Consider the following 20,708-nt stretch of genomic DNA (forward strand, 5'->3'; position numbering starts at 1 on the left):
TTATGCCAGAAACGAAAATGATTTATTTATTGATAAGGGAGATAATTACCGTCTTCCTTGGAAGACGGTATAAAGAGTTGAAATAATTTACAGTCTCCGGTCTGTGCACTTCCTCTCCTTTGTGATTGGTAGAAAATACATGATGTGAAAATTTACATTTATTTCATTGGTTGATATACAGTTCGGCACAAGGGAGATAATTTTCTGATGATCGATTTTACGTACGACTTAACAATTTTCGTAGATTTCAAATCTTAAAAAGTGAGAAAACGAAAGAACAATAAAAATGGCTCTTAGTGAAATTCAGGCTTTCATTTTTCTGTTAACTAGTTGAAAGCAATATTCTGTAACATCTCTTGAAATAATTTGTTCTTTTCTTTTTGTTTTGATTATACAAATACCAATTAATTTGATACGGTAAAAATGAGTGATACTTAATGCAGTTGTATTAACTTTGATTTTACTACAGTAATACAACCCTTCCTAAGATCTCTTTTTACCTACTACAGTCGATTTCAAATAAATAACACGCTGTAAACAATTTTCAACAAACAATTTTTTAGCACGCACGCTTAAAAGGCACATATTTTAAAAAAAAAAGTTCGGCACGCTATTGCATGGGGAAGAAGGCGACATTTATATATAGAAAAATAATCAAATTGTCTTTGATATCTTATTGCTGTTAAGAGTTTGCTCTAAAGACGGTAAGCTTTTTTTAAAAGCTAAACTTGTGTATAACATATTTCAACTGGCTTCAATTGCGTGTGCTTATAAACAAACTAGCCTGGTTCCCGAGGCCTTCCGAAGTGCGTGCTTGCACTTCGGAAGGCCTCGGGAACCAGGCTAATAAACAACCATGATGTGAAAAAGGCTACGTTAGGGATCATTGCGAGAGGAAAAAAACCTACAACCTAATGCTTATTTTAAGTTAATAATAGTTCAATGTTTGTCAATGTACATGTATTTTTTTTATAATGAAGTGATCTGATTATAGAGTTTAAAAAGAGGGCTTATGTTGATACACTTAAAAAATAGATTTTTTAGTAAGCCATTGGAGAAATTATTGTTTGTCCAGCTCGTTTTTTTTTCAATATCAATAAACCTAATTTACGACAAAGTGTATTTTTCTCATTTTGATATTGAACATTTATACCAAGTTGCTGAATACCATATGTTTTGGAAGGAAAAATTAGGGGCAGGGGACCTTTCTGTAATCATTTAAATGGTGTTCTCGTAATTGACATGTATCTTTGGTTACTGTGGAATGATTTAAATTCGTGGAGGCTAATTTTCTGGGATTGTGGTTTTTTTGTTTTTTTTTTGCTTATTCGTGGGAACGTAATTTCGTGGATGCGTAGATTTTTTTGTTTCAGTAAGAAAACTAACTCTTTCCAAATTGTTTTCGTTGAGGATGTAAATTCGTGGGGGAGAGCTACCCCCGAATACCACGAAAATTGAGCCACCACGAATTCTAATGATTCCACAGTAACTCCCATCCCCACCTCCTTCCTAATTCTCAAAGACTGTAAATTAGATTCACTAGTGTAAACAAATCATCATACTATCAACAAAAAAGGAATTCAATATTCCAAAAGTTGTGATTTATACATATTTTTTTTAAAGTTTCTCTATACTAAAAAATGTACCTTCATAATGCACTTTGAAAAAAAAATTCAAAGTGGGTTAACTTGGTCCCAACATTGAGAAGCCTAATAAATAGATAGGCGCTTAGCAATTGGTTCAGTTGTTTATCAATTTGTTAATACAAATCAGTCCTGCTTGTAAACAATGTAGCCGGATAGCGTTGACTAAGAAATCAACAGGCCAGGTCAAACTTTCGTAGCGAGCGGCTATTTGCAGTTGTTGGAAGGCCACATCGGATTAACTGTAGTCTCGCTTACCCCAGACTCTCGCTCTCGAGACTTGCCTCGCACGAGGCAAGTCTCGAGAGCGAGAGTCGGGGGTAAGCGAGACTAGATTAACTGACACGCATTCTCCTAATGATTTGAAATGCACGTGCTCAGAAAATCGTCTTACTGCCATGCATTTGTGGATTACCATTACGGAAAATCTGAATTGAATTAAGGCCAGTCATGTATTTCAGCCAAGTCGGGAAATAAACAAACTGAAAGAAAATGTAAACTAAATTCATATAAAATTGGGATCTGGGACGGAAGAGTTATTTTTCGTAGAACTTCAACACATATATCATCACAGGTTGCTGATAAAAATGTAAACACAAATTTCCAGTAAAATTTGAGCATAAATTTATTAGATATAAATATAGAAGTGTTGAAATATCATTTCTCGGGATAATGGTTTGATGCCGCTGGAGTGGATAACTTTCTTCAATATGGTTCATTTCGTTTGAAATTTGGCAGGCACTTAGATTCAGGTGAGTGGAACAATCCCATAATTTTTGTCAAGTTCTGCAGAGTTTTACTGGAGCTGGAATTTTTATTCAGAAGGGTAGTCTAAAACGCGGTCTGGAGTCAAATCGCAGAGTTTCAGACTTTTAAAAAATTCTGACAAACGGTTGTAACACTTTGTAAGGTGTTATTTTAAAGAGGTTCGTTCCTGTGTTTTTGGATAGCCATTTTGGGTCACCTCTATTCTAGAAAATATGTATCATATATTGATTCTACTCATAAATTCAAAGTAAAGGAAAAATTACATATTTACAGAGTTTAGTATGGGAGTACATTTTGTGGCGGAAGGTTTTTAAGAAGAAAAATTAAAAAATTAAAGGAAAAAATTACATATTTACAGAGTTTAATATGGGATTATATTTTGTGGCGGAAGGTTTTTAAAAAGAAAATGAACATTTTTCATAACTCAGTTGTTTTAGAGTTCCGTCATTTTAGCTTCCTTATTTTCAGTTCCAACAAAATTTCCAGATAGTTAGTGCATTAGGATATCTTCATTTTGTTACGAAAAACATAATTTTACAATTTTTCAATATTTCTATCGACATATATTGGCAAATTTAACTTATAATTCATAAAAGTCAAAGAAAAATGAATTCCAATTTTAGCCTAAAATCAGCTTATTTCATGCCATATCTCAAATTTTACATAATAGAGCTATACTTTTTGTTTTATTTTATGAAATTTTAAGCCTTTTCTGACAAATTCATCATAATTTAAGAAAAAAGTTTGAGACTTTTAAATAATTTCATTATATGTTAATTGGTAATGGATAAAAATAGCGTTTTATCAGTGCAAAAAAGTCCAAATATCAATTAGGTGAAGAAATTGTAACATTTTTCTTGATGATAATTTTAATTTTATTTATTTTAAATAATATAAATTTGTATTTGATGCCATGGTTCATTCCGATAATAAAATATAGAGGGAAAAGCAATTTATGTGCAATCTGCACTTTCAGTGCAGAAAGGTCATTTTAAATACACCGTAGCGCCAAATGAAGCATATAGACCCCAAAATTTTCTTTTGAATTTTGTTTAAGCTATGTTTGTAGATTTTAAAAATATACTTTAGAAAAAAACTTAAACACTTTTGATTGCAGGATCCAACGTCCTTAAAAAGAAATATTAAATTTCAAGTTCAAATATCGAGGGTCAAGTTCATATAAGAATTCAATCCTTGTACAAAAGAATGGAAAGGAGGGAGGGAGGGGGCTTATTGTACATATAACTTAATCTGATATACATGTTGCATATACTTAGAACACATCAGTACTTAGAGATCAAAGGTCAAGGTCAGGTCAAAGGTCAAACCTAAAAATAAGGGATGTTTGAAAGAGCTCATTGTACAAATAAATGAATTTGATATATATGTTGCAGATACTTATAATAGGTAAGAGTTTAGAGCTCAAAGGTCAAGGTCAAAAGTTAAGTGCAGGTTAACGGTCAAACCTTAAAATAGGGGGGGGGGGGAGGGGGGTAAGTGTGTTTGAAAGAGCTAATTGTATATATAAATGAATCTAATATATATGTTACAGATAATTATAATACATCAGTACTTAGAGGTCAAAGGTCAAGGTAAAAGGTCACACCTCTAAATTTCGGGGGGGGGGGGCTAATTGTACATATAACTGAATCTGATATACATGTAAATATGTTGCCGATACTTATAACACACCAGCTCTAAGAGGTCAAAGGTCAAGGTCACACAAAATGGGGGGGGGGGGTTATTTCGTATGTGTTTGCGAAATCAGTGAAATTCAAAGGGGAATTACTGCCAGAAGGCGACGATCCACCCTTTTGGGATCATAGATTGAGGAAACGTCTAAGTGTACTGAAGACATTGGTAAAAGTTTCAAGTCTCTACCTCTTATGGCTTCAGAGGAGTAGCGATAACCAGCAATTCGTACAAAAGGGGCAATACCTCACTAACTATTTCAAGTTGGGAGCTGAAGGGCTACATTTTGAAATGTCTTAAGACGTCCTTCTACATCTTTGATAAAATTTCTATATATCACCCGAAACAAAAAGATACGAAAACTCATGAATACACAGGTTTTCAAACGACCTTGTCCTTTGACCTTTAAGTCATTTTGATCGGCAAAGGTAGACGCTTCCATCCCAAGTGGTCCGAAGTCTCTATGACAAATATTAAAAAAGTTGGAAGTGATTCTACAGAAATTTAAATACTCTCTGGGGCAATAACTGATAGAAGGGGATCTTGGACCCTTGCGGTATGATTAGATTGAAGGAGCGTCTAAGTGAACTACCGACCTTAGTTAAAGATTCAAGTCCCTATCCCTTATGGTTTCAGAAGAGTAGCGATAACAATCACTTCGTACACAAAGGGCAATACATGTAATTTTGTAAGTTCTGGGAGGTATCGAGCAAAGGGTCATTGTTTTGCCTCGGGCTAGAATGTCACGACGTCATTGGATGAAACGCGTCACGTGGCTGCCTTACAAATTTTTTTAAAGGAAGTGAACATGAAAAAATTAATTGTTGCTTAATTAATTTTAAAAGACTTTTGAAACTTAAAAATGAAGTCTGTTACCTTTTTGTTTATTTCTATCAAGAGGTTTTATCAATTTAACACTCTCAGTGAAAGGTTTATGGAGGTAATCCATTATTCCCCAGCATGCATCTGTTCTCTGACGCAGCCACTTTGCTGCTGGTGACTGGGTCAATGTTGGAACTAGGCCAGTGTTTATGTACAGAGTTGATAAAAGTTACAAGAAAAAATATGCCTTGATGTGAAGAAAAATTTTGAGTACTGTCATGAGAAGACAACGATTTAGTACATTTCTATAAATGAACCTCAGATAACTATATATGATTTGTGCAAAAAATGAATAAATAAATTAATTTGTGAAATATGAGACCATCGCATTCCAGATGTTTGTACGCAGATGTGGCAGTCAGTGTTTACATAAATAAAATGCTTTTTTTGACTTCAATTTAAATTATTATAAAAATGTAATTTCATTTTCTTTGTGGCTATGGTTTCTTACCGTTACTTTTTATTTAAATGCCCTGGAAATTTTTCTGATTTGTTTTTATCTTAGATCTTGATGATATATGTACGCCGGTTCTGTTTATGCTGTCAGAAGAATAACAGGACTAAGACACTTTTTAAAAGTCAGGATGCTGAGCAATGCACTTGTGTGCTCATTTATGTAGCACACATAATATTCAAACTCATTAATAAGAAATTCCCGAGCGCAAGAAAAAAAGGTCACAATAACACTGATCCACGGACATTCCATTCTAGTTACATTTCACATTAACTGCTGGTGGGAATGCATCATTCTGAGATCCAAAATCTTCTTCCATAAACACTGTTTACAATCCATTGCAAGTTTCAATTCACATTTTGATGATGGCATTTTATCTCTGTTACTAAACGTGTGTAAAAATGCAATGTGTCTCACTGGCGTCAGCATCAGTGCTGCCCTCTCTTAGATGGTTAGAGATAACCCAGCAGGGAGGTAATGATTTTAACAATATGGCAGCGCTCATGGATTGCAAGAATTAGTTATTCTAAGTGGCATATCTTCTTACTCAGGCAAGTTCTGTCTAAACGATTTTCAGATATCATTATACACATCAAACAGACAAATTTGAGCCCTTGATAATTTTTTCATGTTCACTTCCTTTAAAAGGCAAGCGTCAGAATTTATAGGGCAACATGGCGGACGTAATGTTATTTGAACTGATTTTTTACACAAACGTTTGTTTACATAACAAACTGTAGGTCCTCGACAAAACAAAACACTTATTAGGTTTGTTACTGACTGTTTAAAGAAATTTGTGCGGTCAGTAAAGTCCATAGAAGGCGAGGCGAAGCCGAGTCTTCTATGGACTTTACTGACCCCACAAATTTCTTTAAACAGTCAGTAACAAACCTAATAAGTAATATTGGTACCATAACTTTTTATGGTCAATCACATAAAGTAGATATTGTTTCAATATTTCTTGAAATAAAAAAGCTGTCCCTGGAAAAAAGAGAAGAAAAAAATGAAAAACATAAGAAATACAAAAGGTCTTTCGCCTGAAAGGTAGAAAGACCTAAAAAAAAAAAAACCCCACGTAACATCGCTTTAGAAAATGAAGGATGTGGGGAGGACTGATCCAAAAAAGATTAGCAAGCAAAATACAAACAAAACTTTCCATAATCTCGAAAATCTTAACTTAGGATGGGGGGGGGGGGGTCCATGTTATACTTATTCACTATTCATTTCATTTCCTTAATTATTTTCAATTCAATTGCGGGCGAGGAAGGGGGCCCTGACCCCCACCCAAGGTACGTGCCTGAAGAAGTTGTAAATACACGAGAACAATAATCAACACATCTTCGATTTATCTTCAGTGCTTCAGGTTTTGCTTTGTATTTAAATGGATAAATACATATGATATATATTCATAAATTTCCTAGCGACGGTCCCGGTGACTTGATTTATGGTTTCTCATTCCAAATGTATCTTAATTAAGTCGGTTTCTCTTTTAATTTATCTTAAAATTGACGAATTGCATTTTTTTTACCGTTTTAATTGTTGAATATAATTTTAAGAAATTATCTTTGAAACATTTTGTACACTTTATTTCTAAACAAAAGAAGTGATTCAAACCATTTTTTTTTGCATTTTTCTTTCCGTGCGACCGACCTTCTGTGTTTTCCACGGTTTTTAAAATTTGAAATTTCACGTATAAACTACTTTTTGTGGTAGGAGTTTCGCCCTGTAACTACCTAAGTAAGATAAAATTTGACTTTTTGGAAACTTTAGTTTTAAATAATTACTAATTGTTTACAATATTAGATATTGTATCATATTAGATCATGGTTTTGATAGATAACTCATTTATATTTTCATGTGAAAAACTTTATCAAGCTTTTTTCTAGTTTTCCAGTCACCAAACCGGCGTATTTTCAAAGCTCGAATATATTAATATATATCTTTGCTAAAAAAAATGTTCATGTCATAGCGTCATAAACGAAACTACAAATATGAATCGGTTATAAGAAAAAGAATACAGAAAAGAAATTATTCGAAAATCAGAATAAAAGGGGCATGGTCTTCCAAAAACTTGCAACAAAGGGTAAAATAAAGGGTAATATACAAAAATGTGATGAAGGCGCGTGACTTTGCTTATAACAGGGGTGAGAATCATGAATTTTATATTATGAACAGTGTGTATTAATAAAATAATGCATATAATCTAATTCTGGTTGTAATGCAGCATTTGATTGGATAGAAAATTAAGTTAAATTTGTATAACCTGGTTTACACGTCACAAGACACGTCACAATGCACCAACGTCAAAAACGTACTAATCCGCTTGACGTTACGTTTGAATTTTGAACAGAATAATATCATTTTTAAAAGTAAAACGGACTCAATTTGTACAGCAAATTACAGAAAATTAAATTATAAGGAATTAATTCAATATCTACCCAAGTTATACGAGTATAACCTGGGATGTAGCAATTTACGTTTTTTTATAATCCGCTTCGCGGATTCAACAGCACATTCAACAAGGAGACAAGAAACTCTAACTGACCCTTCCCCATTTTTTTTCTAATCTATAAATCTTCCTATGCATTTTTGCTTAAAATGTCACCAATGCACACGTTCTTTGCAAAGAACGAACTGTATCTACTTTGCAGTACTTCTTTATGAGAATGATAGGTTTAAAATTCAAAGTTGAAAAAATTAGAAATATGTTACATGTACTATAAAAAATAACAAAAAACCCTTTAATTTTCAAAAGCGATTTTTTCGGGGAAATCCATCTCCCTTATAGATCAATTCAGTTGTTATTCGTAATAAATCCTTTCAAAATCTTATCTCGGCCATTGCTAAAATGTGCACCAATTTGGTAATTAAATGATTTTGCAAAAAGCGATGCCCGCATCTGAAATCATGTGTAAAAATAACACACCGGACAGCGCTATCATATCATAGATTCAACTATACCCAAATCGCGTACCACACAGAAATAGAACAGATGTACCTAATCTCTTACATATGTTCATGTATCTGTTATATGAAGAGAAAACATCAAAGACTCACCTGCATGTGTCTTTAAAAATTAAGACGTCAATCCCTGTTATTCCGAACTAATTAATAATATCTTTTTTTAATAGCCTGATTTTTTCGAATTCGTTTAAAAAAAGCTTGAGTAGTCACACAGGTAGTTGACCTATTGCCTATTTATGACTGAATGAACAGGCAATCAATAAGGCATGTTACAGAGGCCGATGTTAAACAAAAAAATAAATTTTCTGAAGAATACGTGTCATTTTCATAAAAATGAGCACACTCTACGTGAAAAAAAAAATCCCGGTAGAATAATTACCCCTTATAAATTTCATTTTTTCGGTATGATTTTTTTTTTTAAATTTTGATAAAGTCCTTACAATTTTGCAATTTTTATTGCAGTAAACAGAACGTAACAAAAATATAATTCATATTGATATAAACTTAAAGTGAAAGAAGGGGTATATTCTTGAAAATAAAACTCCTTCCGTTATAACAAGATACTGGCATATTGTACCGAGGCATAGTTCTCATCTTAACAAGTTACATGTATCTCATCATTACGAGTGAAAACAATATTAAAATTATAACGAAATTTTGTTTTCTGGCGATGAAAAAGCAGACTATATTGTTGAGTTTATAATTTTTCTACTGCTTCTAACTACTGGGTATGCAAGTGCAGCATCCAATCTTAATAAACAAATGGAAAGCTGTCAATGTGACAACAAACTAGGTTTTCTTTTCTCTGTATCCATAATCCATTCGTCAATCCTGAATTGATAAAAACAAATACCCATCGGGAGAAATGGTGTACCCTATACGCAATATACTGCAAGAAAATAACTAAGTTCAACGGCTGGAATTTTTTCATAAATTATCAAAAAGCAATATTCAAGTAATATACACATCTCTGGTTTATGTCAAATTGATCTGCAAAACATCAATTTCATATCTTGAACACTGTTGTACTGTAGAAGTTATCCCTACAAAAGAGGTACCCTTTTGGCAGCCACCCGCCCTCCCGTTATTTTCACCATTTCAATAACCAGATTTTTCCTTTAGAAAACCTGGTTAACAAAAATTATGAAAAGTTTACTCCATTGTTAGGAATTATAACTCGAATGATTAAGAGGACTGGCTGGTTGTTGCCTTTTTAGAACTACATGTATACCAATCGCCTTGAGAAGCTCTGTATTAATATATAGAACATGTTATTGCAAAGATATTTGTATTTTTCTTTTAATTTACTAAATTATTGTTTATGGCTGTAGCTCATCTCTTAAAACTTTTAAGGTAGATCTTATATGAATCCTTTGTTGACAACCCTGGCTCCTTAATAAGCGTGAACTCCATGATCCTTTGCTGTTAATAACAATTGGAAAGATTTTTTTTGCAAACTGTTTGAAGATTTTCAAATCCATAGGTGTCGACGATTGTCACTGTCGTGTATCCGCGCCGGTAGTGACGCGTTTGGATAAAGTGAAAATGGCGGCTCCGTTTGTTTCTTGATAAGTTTTTGTGTTATTTAAGGCTTACATTGTTTACTTTAACATTTAAAAGATCGTCAAATCTATTTAAAAGCATATTAAATCTTCAAAGTTCTACGAGTTTATGTTAATATTATGTAAATAAGCAGTTTATGTCGATTAATTTTGAACAACGGAACAGGTTTGGATGACCTTGTTTTTCAAAATAGGAACGGTTTGGATACGCATCTGATACGGTTTGGATGTGGTAATATGTTGTTATCCCTAAACAGAACAGAGGAGAGTACTAGAGTGTCAGGCTCGGCGCGTTTATTTATTAGCAGGCACACATATTATTCAGAATGCTCTGGATTACATAATTTCGGAAAGTAGAGTTATCTCCCATGAAACATTAAAAAATATAATAGGGTACCTGCAAACGGCCTTACAGTACTACAATGTGAGTGCAAACAGTTCTTTTAGTTAAAGGGGATATAGCATCGCTTCTGTGCGATATATATGCCCTCACTGCAAATCATGCTTTCAATATTATGGAGATCGTCATGTGATAGACATATGAAGTCACATTGTTTAAAACATAAACATACACGATTATAAATATTATTTCAGAATAACTAAAAATACACATCATATAGTCGATTGCCATAAAAGTAGTAGATAGTTGTCTGTTAAGGTGTTTATATGATGTATTGCTTTTTAGGTTAAAAGTGAAAAACTTATTTTTACATTGTTATTGTGTTCCTCAAGTTTTAACACATATTTTCTTTATAATTTAAAATTAAAGAAAGTATTCTTTTGAGATGTTAGTAAAAAAAAATTGATATAACTATATATACATTTTCATTTTTTTTTTCATGTGATAACACAAACGTATCAATTTTGTATACTATATTCAGTCCAATAAATTCAAATGACGTGTAATTGAGGTGCAAGTGGGGTTTGCTTATTTGTATTCAAATATTAAATCGTACAATTGTTGTGAATTAAATCAATATAAGTAATATGGAATCATTCTTTGGATACTGTGAGGTGATAATTTCACTTCGGACTTTATTGGATTTGACCACGCCCCGACCAAAATTATCAATTATATACTAAATATACCATTTTATCAGAAGAAAAAAAACATGCTTGCCTACAGAAATGAACTTAGAGTCATCCAGTTTTAGTCCCCTTTGAACATGTGGAAGTATTTTGTTTTCATGACGTTTATGAAACTGTCGGACAGGAAAGAAAAATTCACCGTCTGTGTATTAAGTTCTTTTGCATGCTGTGTAATTGAATGGTCAACTATCTTTTAAAAAGATGTATCTTCGATTGCACACCTATAAAATGCAAACTGCTCCATTTATGTCTAAAATATAAAAAATGCTATATCTTTAAATCATTCAAACCGTACCATTTGCACAATTTATATTTTAGCATTCAAACCGGAATAATTTAATTATCCAAACCGTACTACTTCTTTGGCAGGTGCATGAAGTTATTGCTATTTTTATACATATTAATGTATTGAAGAGACATTGAAATAATTTCATGTTGTTTGTGCAGTGTTTTAAATTAATTTTGGCTGCTTCAGATTTTTAGTAGGTGTTATATTATCTACGTTATCTCGATATAGATCTTGGTTTTTGCGTTTAAATGACACGTTAACGATTGATATTCCTATAAAGAAGTCGTTATTATTTACGATGAACAAAAATAACGCACACTTTTTTCAACTGCAAAACCTTCAGAAAAATATGAATGATTATAACGATATTTTTATCAATATTTACCTCGTTGTCGATAGAAAAAAGGACAGAACACTCATTGTTTTTGAAGTGGATATGCCATTTTCACGTTATCCAAACATGTCACTACCGGCGCGGATACTCGACAGTGATTGTACAATATAATTTTATGTATTTAGTAACTGCAACATATACATGTACTTATTCAATCTCCAGTATTATAGTTCAAGTATTTGAAACTATCTAAACCTAGAGTGATTACACTTCACTGTTGATTCAACCCACCACAACGTGTAATTAAGTAAAGCTTCGGGACAAACTAAACATGAAGCGTGTGAAAGAAACGGGTCCCAGCGTGTTAAATGTTAGTTTGATTCGATCTAATCACTTTTACATCAATCGTTCGTGACTCGTTACTGGATAAAATAATAAATAACACTTATTTTACTCAATATGACACTTCATATTTAACACTTTATTGAAAGACACATTTTTTTAAACACGGCATATGTATATATTTAGAGATAATGAACACGTATAACGAATATGATTCAATGTATTTATCTAATGACAGATGTACCCATGTAGAATATTTCATTGCCCCTCAAGCATTCATGGGAGTATAAACTAAGCAAATGACTGCGCCACAATACACGGGAAGCTTTAGCAGGAAGTGGTACCGTTTCCACTTTGTACCGTAGTCACCGTATAGTCTGTTTCCACGGAATAGTCATGTATAATCTTGGGTTTAATTCTCGACCAACACCTGTCAAAAATACTCATAATATATTCCCTGTAGCGTCTGTTGCAGCCGACATAAATCAGAGGGTTCAGTAGTGGACTAAGAAATAGCAACACCATTGTCACATGATGACGTGTATCGTCCTGAGTCGGAGAATTTATAATGACGTCATAAAAAACGCGCACCTGCAAAGAGAATGTTTATTATTATAACGTAACAGCAAAAGCCCATATGCCTAATGCATTTTAAAACATATGAAAATATTTATCGTATTACATGTATTAAGCATATAGTATTGCAAAAACGGTGGGTGTAGATACAGCTCTACTGGTTAACTCACCAGAAATGGAGTGTAGCATATGATATAGACTGCAGATACGACTTTTGTAACATTTGCCAGGGCTGTCCTTTTATTCTGGTGAACATCCGGGTTAACTGTTGAACACTCGGTATGAATGGAATTCTTTTGGCGCATCTAAACATTGAAAAAAATCTTTATTAAAGTAGATCCAGTGTTCTGTGATGTCATACTTTATTGTAAAACTTTGAATTCTTTAAAATTTGTGCAAGATATTTTTATATCTTTTATGTGGATAGAATCACATGGAAGTAACTAGAATTACTGTTAAGTTCAAGATATTTTCAGAGCTTGATTTTATCCTAAATATCCAAATTTTTATACATTTTATCTATGCTAAGGGAAATAACTCTTTTTCTGACTTTTCTCTCAGTTGTATGTCTAAATGGTATAATTTTTCTTATCCCAACAATTAATTTTAAAATGTGTTTGTGGTTTTACTTTTCTGACACAGTTGACAATAATACTAAACAAGATAAACAAGTTTCTGCCAACAAATATTTTACTTTTAACAAAAAAGTACGGTTTTCTGATGCCAAATTATGCTTTAGTTCATGTTTATCTGACATCTCAAAAAGTGTGATGACATGTATATTTTTTCTTATAATCAATGAAATTTAAGTCTATTAAATTGAAATCAGTTCTGTTTTTCAACTTTCATCAGAGAGTTTTACGAGTATTGAGTTACCTTAATTTTAAGTAAATCTATCAAAATGATGAAATATTTCTTTGATGTTTAATGTAAGTATGAAGGAAACTTGAATTGCTAAAAAATATCGCTTTCTTCATAGCCCACAGGAAATATGTCCTGTTTTTTATTTAACCATTACATTGCATCTCTGAATTTTCCTCTAATTAATAGTAATTATCTTTAACAAGTGGGTGAAATAGGTATATTAACATTGTTATCGACAAGCACGCTATATACAAACACAAGAGGCCTTTAGGCTTTGACGGTTACCCGAGTCCATATCCTTCAGATGTCAGAGAGCCTCATGTTTGCATATTAAGCTTCATTTTAAAGTATAAACACTAAACTGAGAATCCTCTGTTACCCTGCTTTTATTACTTGATATTTAAAAACTATTCATTCATATATGTACAAAGGGGGTTTGGGTTCAAGAGTCGGAGGAATCTCGGATTATCTATACTAAAGTATATTTTTTAATAGTATATAATAAAAGCTTATAATGAATTGACGCTTACAGCGTAGTGATTATCATTCCCGGTTACGTATTACATGTTGTAAACCTTACGGATATAACGAATTACGTTTATAACGAAGCAAAATCGCCCATCCCTGACACTTGGTTGTAAACGTGGTTTACTGTAGTGCCATATACACTGCTACATGTAAAAAATGTTGACCATTATATAAATAGTGCCTGTTTGGGAGGGTAACTGTTGAAATTGACACCCCGAGAAAACCATTGTCAACCGACGCGAAGCACTATTTATTTTATTATACTGAATGTCTTATTTTTAAAGAAAATATTACTGCTTTTATATAGAAATGAAGTGAAATTCTACGGCGAATCGTACGCGCATAATTTACGCGCATGTAACAATTCGTTGTGTTACCCGTTGCCAAGTGTGTTACTAACGCTTAGGGTAATAGAACGGATTAACAACTGCGTCTAAACCAATCAGATTTCAGTATTTAACATAAAGGTATAATAATACTCTGAGTGAGAGAGCTTACATATACCTATTAAGTAATTACATGTATTTTCATTTTTTTTGAGGGGGGGGGGGGGGGCTCAAAATGTCGTTGTTTTTTTTAAGCAAATCAAATTCTGTTGGCATTTAATATTCGTCATATCTTTGTATTTATCAATACTTTGGTTAAAAATTCGTCATGGATTTAATTTCGTTGATTTATACTGCCAACGAAAATACCGAAATGAAATCCTCAACGAATAATTCTGCTTCTACAGTATCTAAACCTTTAGCTATAGACAATTTGTTATAAAACATCGTAGTATTCAATTCAATGTTTAAAGGTCTCCAGGAATTATTTAAATAAAAATGAAAACAACAATTTTTGAAATATGTCAGAAAAACCAAACAAATAGTCGCTAATATTAGCTGCATATCATCGTGTCTCGCGTCTTTTCAGCACAATCACACTCCACTCTAAAAGAAAAAAAAGTTAAGCAGGTTCGGATTTAAGGCAGACTTAAATCTAACACGTCATTTGTGTTTCAAAATATCTATTTCGGCTGAGAATCACACAAAATTTTGCGACAGATTAATATAAAACAGTTTGGTTTCCAATTTCAGCTTGATGGTAAGAACAAAGTTTAAATGAATATACCATTATTTGTGCAAGCATAAGAAAAAAAGGGAAGGACAATCCTTTTGAGACAGAATCGGGTTTGACGAATTCTGAGCTTTCCTCAAATATAGTTTACTTACAATATATGTATAAATTCGTTCCACTCCAATGCTGTTTCGCCGAAAAAAGCTTTGAAAAGAGTGATAAGATCTTTCTTACGGCCGATATTCTGCAATTTTGTAACAATTTAATTGTCAGCGTTATTTAAGAAAAAAACATCATTCATATATGATCGAAATCACTCACGGAAGTTAAATTCATAATCTCAGTACTGAATCGATATTTTTTTGACGGAGTTTAATCCAAATTCATGTTTGTTTTCTATTCAATGCTTCCAATACATTAGATTAATTTCTCTGTCAAATTGCTTCAATCTTAAAAGAAACCGAAAACGAATATACATCCCTACTTGGCTTAGCCCCCCTCCCTAACTGTTTGAAGAAAAAATATTAAACCCTCGCCTTTGTAATAGAATATAATTATGTCATTGCAAGCACGGTAGTGTACTCTGTGATAAGTCCTTTTGTCTATTTTCATCCAATTCAACAGAAATCGATGTTCATTAGATAATTGTTTGATGGCTGTATGGGAAGTAAATTGAATGGCACTGACCAATAATAAAGTTGTTTCAACACCCGAAGTAGGCTTGACTTTATTAACCTAAATATGTACCTGCTATATTTGATTATTTTGTAGAATGGGATTATTGATTAGGATAAATAAATTGCATCTTTCAGAAGGCTAGTGATTATTAAATGAAGTAGTCATAACTTTATTAACCTTAAATTTGTTAAGGATGTGCTGATAATAAAAAATTAATAACAGATTTTAAAATAGCCAAGTAGTAATGAAGCCCTGGCGTTTACTTCAAATATGTGCTTCACGTAGAGAACACATTGCATCTAATAAAGCAAATGGGTTTTCGTCATTTACTAGCAAACATTTGTACACGCATAATACAAAAACTGTGTAATTACACACGAGTTTGTAAAGGATCCAGATATTTTTTTCTGTGCCGACATTGCGAATGCTGTATGTAGTTCTTTAGAAATCAGAGACCTGTTTTTATCACATTATAACAGATGATTTCATCGGGTTTTTTTTTCAACAGTGTAGGGTGCATTCTCCGAAAAAATATCATAATTATACAGAAATGAATTTAAAAAGTGTAGGTCTCATCTTTGTGATTTGATCTATTACTGGAGTATTCACAAATAAGACAATTACATGTATGTATCCTCATGATTCCCGTTCCAATATAACTTAGTATTTAACGTATTTTTTTTTCTTTGATATTCAATATATCTACAATACACATGTAGGATAAATCTGTTGGTCATTTACGCCTGTTCGTAAGTGTATTCTATATTTATTATTGCTTTTAAGATATTATTCAAATCAACATGTTTAACAGTCGATTGAAACCTCTTAAAAGGATCCAGCTCAAGTTTCTCTGAAGGAAATCCAATAACATTATGTAAAGAGTAATGAAGTTGAAATTGAACTGCAGCTGAAGGCATACCCCAAACAGTAATCCAACATATGGGTAGATGGAAATCTAATGCATTTAAAAACTACATCCGTATGAACAACTTTTAACATAGAGGTGTTCACATTTATTTTCTCATAATATCCCTATACATGCCATAGCAATAGGATAGAGGTCAACAAGGCTTGCTTTATCAAAAATTCTATGTCATTTCAGTTTGCGAAAAAGGTCAACAAGGCTTGCTTTGTATTAGATTTTTAGAGGTAATTTGAATTAATGTTTGACTGTTTTTTATTCGGAATTTTTGCTAGAGTTCAACAGGGCTTGCTCTACCAGAATTTTCACTGTACAACTTAATCACGTATATTGTATTGATTAGAGGTCAACAAGGCTTGTTTTAACTTAATTTTTCAATGTTATGATCATAAAAATTATCAATATTGTATTTAGATTTTAATGTATGGATAACGTATACGGGTTAGCTCTACTTTATTATCTTCAATTTTTTATATTTGGCGCACCTTACGAACGAAAATTTCTGTTTTGTGTGTTTGTTTTAATATTTTTCTTTCATTTTTTCTTTTTATTTTTTTTTATTTTTTCCTCCAATGAGTCCTCGGGTGGGGGTCTTTCGGTCATGGCGGTTTTTAACCCCACCTTTGCAAAATTATTGTCATTTATTCAATGATTTTTTATTATTTACTCTGTTGTTTTCATTTTAAAACAATACAAATGTAATTCATTGAATAAACGACCTTTAATGCAATAACTTGTTCAATTTTCTTTGCAAATAAACTTGGACTCATTGGATTATGATAATGTACAGGTTTTTCTGGTGTATGGTAGATTTCCTTTACTGGAAAAATTTGGTTGTCAAAAAACTAATTTTATTGTAAATAAAAACATTTTTGGGAACAAATTTTGTAATTATTCATGGGGTGTATGTGTCATCTTTATATCTCTTTGTAAATCAAGCTGGCATTATAAATGTATAATAAGCAGATGCACGCATGCAGGGGGTATATCCCTTAACACCCCATGGTCAAGTTACCCAGGTTGTTTGATAGTCTGTAATTTGCATTTGCGCACAACAGGGTCACCGAGTGTTAGGTTTCAAATATGTTTTCACCATAGTTCAATTAACATGTCTAGCATCGAATATCTTTATGTAATTATTGTCGTAATATATCATGTCAGATGTGAATATTATCTCATTACTATTTTTTCTGTTCTGGCTGCTGGACGCAAGAAATTTTCATGAACTTTGTTTAACCCACCCACTCACATTCCTTTAAACATACCATTTAGTATGTAAGATTTTTTTTCCCCATATTTTCATATGAACACTGTTTATTTGTGAGGTGGCGGTTTTTAACCCCACCTTTGCAAAATTATTGTCATTTATTCAATGATTTTTTATTATTTACTCTGTTGTTTTCATTTTAAAACAATACAAATGTAATTCATTGAATAAACGACCTTTAATGCAATAACTTGTTCAATTTTCTTTGCAAATAAACTTGGACTCATTGGATTATGATAATGTACAGGTTTTTCTGGTGTATGGTGGATTTCCTTTACTGGAAAATTTTGGTTGTCAAAAATAACATTATGTAAAGAGTAATGAAGTTGAAATTGAACGCGACCGGAATTTCACTTCAAACATAAATATGTATTTTGAGACTTTTGCTTCTAAACTAATTTTTTTGTCAAATCCAATCCATATGTGTTCAGCGATTTACTTGATGAGATTTTGGCGTTTCTTTCATAAGCCATTAACAATGGCTCCCTTTACATGTATGAGCACTATAGGAATATTCGCCGAAGCGAGGCGTGGCGTCACGATTTAGGCATGCGCGGAAACTTGTTGGTAGAACCAAAAATAATCAAAAGTGTACAGTGCAATAGTATAAAAATGTAATTGCTGAGGTGATAACTGAAATTGATTTTTTGTTGTCACAAAACCAAAAAAAAAAAAAATGAAAACTTTGATGATGATTTTGTACATATAAAAAAATGTTGATTTTAGGGAGAGTGGTAAAGGGAAGCCATACAATTTCAGATTAAGAAACTTATATTACAATTTTAGATCATATTGGACCAATAATTCAATGTGTTTTAGATTTGTTCGATATCAATGTTGACAAGAATAGAATTCCTGGGTCCCCCGCCGGTCAAGCAGTATATTAGTATACTGTATATGAAATTGCAATATTTTTAAACATTCAGGGCTGTTCCAGAATTAAATGTGTGGGGAGGTTGGGAGGAACATTTTTTTACCCCCACCACTCATTACAGTATACAGATGGACAAACACACGCACGTTTGTACTGAATTACAGACGGAAAGGAGTAAAACAATATGCCCCCTCCAGCTCGTCTTTGTGTGAGCATAAAACATTTGGTATAAATTTTACGAATATCTTAAAATTTGTAGGCATGAAAGCACTTTCAAGGTCAATTTTTGATATAATAATGAAGTAATTATTGTGGTCAAAGTCCCATAACTCCAACAAAAAGTATCGACCAAGGCTGATTTAGGAACTTGACCAAGGTATTAGTGGTACATGTATAAACATTTGGTATAAATTTCATGTAAATCGGTCAAAATTTGTAGGCATGAGAGCGCTTACAAGGTCAATTTTTGGATAAAACGGAGTCATTATTGTGGTCAAAGTCCCATAACTCCAACAAAACGTACCGACCAATGCTGATTTTCGAACTTGACCAAAGTATTAGTGGTATAAACATTTGGTATCAATTTAATGAAAATCCGTCAAAATTTGTAGGCATGAGAGCGCTTACAAAAAAGTGTGACGGACGGACGGACGGACGCCCGGCATTTCTATGTCCCCGCTCCGCGTTGCGGCGGGGGACAAAAATCTTCCCTCCAAAAGTACTGTAGCAATTTTAACAAGTAAAATGGGTGTTGTTTCAAGAAATCATATTAATGAAGAAATGAAAAACAATTGTAAAATTACAATGCATAGAGATGCTACAACAAGAAAGGGGAAACATTTTTATGGGGTTCAATTTAATACTGGTGAGAAAGTTTTGTCTGCAGGTGTGAGGGGGGTGTGTGATGGAAAGGGTGAGACTTATGTTGATATAACGAGAGAAATTTTATGATATATCGCAGATAGAGGGTGAGAGTGAGAATATTTTAAATAACGTTTCATGTTTTATGACTGACAGGAGTGCGACTGAGCAGAAAGTGAATGATATTTTACCCATGCTGTAAGAAAGCCTTTTATATTGTTTCTTTTAAAATCTGTGTCAAAATTATTTTACAAAGATGGGACAGGTGATCCAAATATTTTACAGGTTTATATGAAAAACCATGATGTGGAAAATATTCCCATTGTTAATATTAGAGGTAACCGTTTTAATGTTTTATTTTATAATGCTGTTGGTACTTTTTGTTCTGCATAAACATATATTGCAGTATTTTTATTCTTTGAAAAGTTCTTACACTTTTATTCAGAATTTTATTGTTTTATGCTTGCAAAACAAACATTTTAAACTCTATTGAGAGCTCTGGGTGTTATTTTTAAAATTATTACAGAACCGTATTTTGTAAAAGCTACTGAAGTTGGCAACATTTTACATATGGGCAGTGTATTCCAGAGACTTTTGTATGTTTTAGATTTATTTGTAGAAAACCCCTTTTTAGCGTTAAATAACGAAGTTTCACTTTTTTATGGTCCTTATTTTTATGACGATGTCTTTGATTTTTTACTTAAAACTTCGCTTCACTGTTTCATGAATTTTTAAAAGGAGGGAAATATTTTAATGTTCATCAAGGTGATTTATCTGAATGTGACTCGTGTTCCACAAATAATGTTTGTTTAGAAAGACTTATGGGTTAATTAAATTTTAAACTTAAATCAGCCTGTTCCTTATCTGTCAACACCATAGAAAGCTGTATTTTTATACTCAAACAACAAAACGGAAGATTGGCTTAGGGATAAAGATCCTCAAGAACAGCAAGATATCATCAACAGTTCTAGATCACAAAATAGAGTTTTGATGAAAAAGGACAGATAGAGGAAAGAAGAAATTTTTTAAAGGAAACAAAGATTTTAGAAAAAGTACAAGA

General features: G+C 32.5%; 1 long non-coding RNA gene across 1 annotated transcript in view; it reads right to left on the bottom strand.

Annotated features, from left to right (window-relative positions):
• Nucleotides 1-12,164: 12,164 nt before the first annotated feature.
• Nucleotides 12,165-20,708, bottom strand: part of LOC136275580 (uncharacterized) — a 34,157-nt gene continuing 25,613 nt past the window's right edge. The window contains exons 2-3 of the long non-coding RNA XR_010714173.1: nucleotides 12,766-12,900; nucleotides 12,165-12,610 (exon numbers count right to left, since the gene is read on the bottom strand). This is a non-coding gene — a long non-coding RNA (uncharacterized lncRNA). The remainder of the gene's footprint in view (nucleotides 12,611-12,765; nucleotides 12,901-20,708) is intronic.

Source organism: Magallana gigas, chromosome 5, assembly GCF_963853765.1.
Source record: "Magallana gigas chromosome 5, xbMagGiga1.1, whole genome shotgun sequence".
Classification (NCBI taxonomy): Eukaryota; Metazoa; Mollusca; class Bivalvia; order Ostreida; family Ostreidae; genus Magallana; species Magallana gigas.